General features: G+C 34.8%; 1 non-coding gene across 1 annotated transcript; it reads right to left on the minus strand.

Moving 5' to 3' along the window:
- Nucleotides 1-2,955: 2,955 nt before the first annotated feature.
- LOC128034257 (small nucleolar RNA R71) lies at nucleotides 2,956-3,062 on the minus strand. Its single transcript, XR_008190387.1, has one exon. It is a non-coding gene; the product is annotated as a small nucleolar RNA R71 (small nucleolar RNA).
- Between the last annotated feature and the right edge of the window lie 348 nt (nucleotides 3,063-3,410).

The following is a 3,410-nucleotide window of genomic DNA, read 5'->3' on the forward strand; positions in this document are numbered from 1 at the left end:
TGATTCCAAAGAAGCTGAAAGTAATGCTCAAGATTTTGTGCAAATAGTAGCCTCGAGTAGTAGAAGACCCATATCTGAGGGCCGAGGAGAAGAGACTAAAGAAGCTTTTTTCCAAATAATGAATGAATGGTTTACTGAATATGTAAGAACAAAGGCAGCTATGTAACAACCTCCACTGCCTCCTGTTTCTCAATCGATTCTTAATATACCTCAAGGTATAGGACTTATTAGAACTGGTAAGCCTCCTGTTGATAAAATACGTAAGTATGGGGTAGAAGAATTTAGAGCTACAACTGAAGATGATCCTGAAAGAGCTGAGTTCTGGTTAGAAAATACTATCCGAGTTCTTGATGAACTATCTTGTACACCGAAAAAATGTCTTAAATGTGCAGTGTCTCTGTTAAAATATTCAACTTACCAATAGTGGAACACACTAATTTTTGTTGTGCCGAAAGAAAGGGTCACTTAGGAATTTTTTTCAAACTGAATTTAGAAAGAAATATATCAGCTAGAGATTCCTTGATCAGAAGCGCAAAGAATTTTTAGAGCTTAAACAGGGGCATATGATAGTATTTGAATATGATTGAGAATTTTTCCGATTGAGTAAATATGCCAGAGAATGTGTCCCGACTAAAACTACTATGTGTAAGCAATTTGAAGAAGGTTTAAATGAGACATAAATTTGTTAGTCGGGATTCTTGAATTAAAAGAATTTGTTGTACTGGTTGATCGAGCTTATGAAGCTGAAGAGCTTAGTAAAGAGAAAAGACAAGTTGTGATGGAAGCTAGAACTTCAAGTAAAAGATTTACAGGAAAGTCATACCAATCAGCCTCGAAGAAATCAAAGAAGTATCATAACCGTTCTACTATCTCTACAGGTGATAAACCATAAAAGTAACATGTTTTTAATCCCATTCTTAACGCGTTTTTGGATGATTTATTATGTAAATTAGTAAATTTGATGCTTCTAATCCTTTAAATTGATGTTTCTATACTTAGGTGAGCATAGGGGAGTGAAGGGAGCAAAAAGCTGGCTAAAATCGGACAAAAAAAGTTGTTTTTAGGATCCACATGGCCTGGGCATTTCCACACGGGCTGGCCACATGCCCATGTGCCAGTCATTGTCAATTTCGCACCCTACTTCCCTTTTATCCAAAAATCCCAATTTTTAGGGTTTTTGAGCATTCTAAAATTTATAAATACATATTAGAAAGGAACCCAAAAGGACACAAGAGAAGAACGAAGAAAAGAATCGAAGAAAGCCACCGGATTCAACTCAGAAGCAGATTTCCTTCAAGATTGAAGATCTCCATTCAATTTTATTAAAAGTTTTATTAGGTTTCTTTATGTCTTGTTGTTATCCTAACTTTGAGATGGTTTTATTCCAAATTATGAACTAAATTCCCTAGATACCTAGGGAATATGAAACATATGATGGATCTTATTATTTAATTTTTGAATTATATGATAAATACTTGATTCTTGCTCTCAATTATGTATGCTTATTTCTTGTTTTAATATTTCTAAGATATTGATTCAAGATTAATGTGCTTATTTCAGTGGAGCAAAAGTCCTTGTTTAAGAGTAGATCTAACATAATTGAGTGGAGTTGCATGCAATCCTAGAAATAGGACGACATAAACCTACCGGATTAGAGTCAAATCTACTAGGGGAATCCATAGATCGAGTTAATGCAACAATAGGAGTTTTAATTAGAAAGAGATTTCAATTTATCAACCTAGAGTGAGTTGTTCTTACTCTCGAAAGAGATATTAATATAATTTAGGGATTTCTACGGATCAAGGTGCAAGTGAATAAATCGTTTGATTCAGATTAATAAGTGAAGTCTAGGTGAATTTTTTCCTGGGTATTGTCTATCTCATTGGTTATCTTCTTTTATTTTTTCCAATTCACTCTTTGTCGCGTTTTTAGTTAATTTAGATTAGTAAATTTAGATTAAAATAATTCCTTCAATTTATTGGCTAAATAATAGAAAAACAGTAATTACTAGTACTTTTAGTTCCCGTGGATACGATATTCCCTTCTCACCATAGCTATACTCTTGTTCAATAGGCGCGCTTGCCTTTGTCGTAATTATAGTTAGTTTAGTGGCAATCAAGTTTTTGATGCCGTTGTCGGGGACTAAAATATTAGGACCACTCGATTTTTATTAATTTAGCCATTTATTTTTATTGCATTTTATTTTTGTTTTTAGTTTAATTTTTGCTTTCTAATTTTTTCTTTTATTTGCTTCTGGCAGGTTCCTTTAGTTTATAACTAGAAGAAACCTGTCGGGTCCTTTAGTATTTGATAATGAAATTGAAAGTACAGCTCGTAGAAACCGTAGAGAAGTAAGGCATAGTCGACAGTATATAGTGGAAAAGCAATAGGACGTTATTATTATCACTGAAGAGATGGGTGATAATCAGAATAATCAGCAGAAACCGTAGAGAAGCAAGGCATAGTTGACAGTATATAGTGGAAGAGCAATAGGACGTTATTATTATCACTGAAGAGATGGGTGATAATCAGAATAATCAGCTACCTCTTGTGGTTGCTGCGAACCCTGAAAATCTAAATTTGGCTCATCGTACTACGTATGATTATGCCAAGCCCACTCTAACTGAGGCTAAATCGAGTATTGTGAGACCCACCATTGCTGTGAATAACTTCGAATTAAAGTTGAACGCTATTTAGATAATCCAATAGTTTGTTCAGTTTGATGGTTTGCAAGACGAAGATCCAAATACTCATTTGGCTAATTTCCTGGAAGTTTGCGATACTTTCAAGATGAATGGCGTTTCTGACGATGCCATTCGCTTACGGTTGTTCCCTTTCTCGTTGAGAAACAAAGCTAAACAATGGTTGAATTCCTTACCACGAGGTTCTATCATTACATGGAACCAAATGACCGAGAAATTTTTACTGAAGTATTTCTCACCGACTAAGATGGCCAAATTGAGGAATGATAGCTCTTCTTTCGTTCAGATAGACTTAGAGACCCTATATGATTCATAGGAGAGGTATAAGGATTTATTGAGACGGTGCCCTCACCATGGGTTCTATTTATGGTTACAGGTTCAAACCTTTTATAACAGTTTGAATCCTTCAACTAGGCAATTGATCAATGCTGCAGCCGGTGATACACTGTAAACAAAACACTTGAAGTGACTTATGAGTTTATAGAGGAAATGTCACTGAATAATTATTAGTGGCAAGTTATGAGGACAAAGCCGACGAAAGCAGCTGCTGTTTTTAACCTAGATGCGGTCACCATGTTATCAAATTAGGTAGCACTTTTGAATAAAAAATTGATGGTTTATGTGTTTCTACACAGGTACATTCGGTGATGCATTGAGACAAAAATAGAGGTGGAATAAATAATTCAGAGTATTTACCCTTCGGTCTTA

Source organism: Gossypium raimondii, chromosome 10, assembly GCF_025698545.1.
Source record: "Gossypium raimondii isolate GPD5lz chromosome 10, ASM2569854v1, whole genome shotgun sequence".
NCBI classification, from domain to species: domain Eukaryota; kingdom Viridiplantae; phylum Streptophyta; class Magnoliopsida; order Malvales; family Malvaceae; genus Gossypium; species Gossypium raimondii.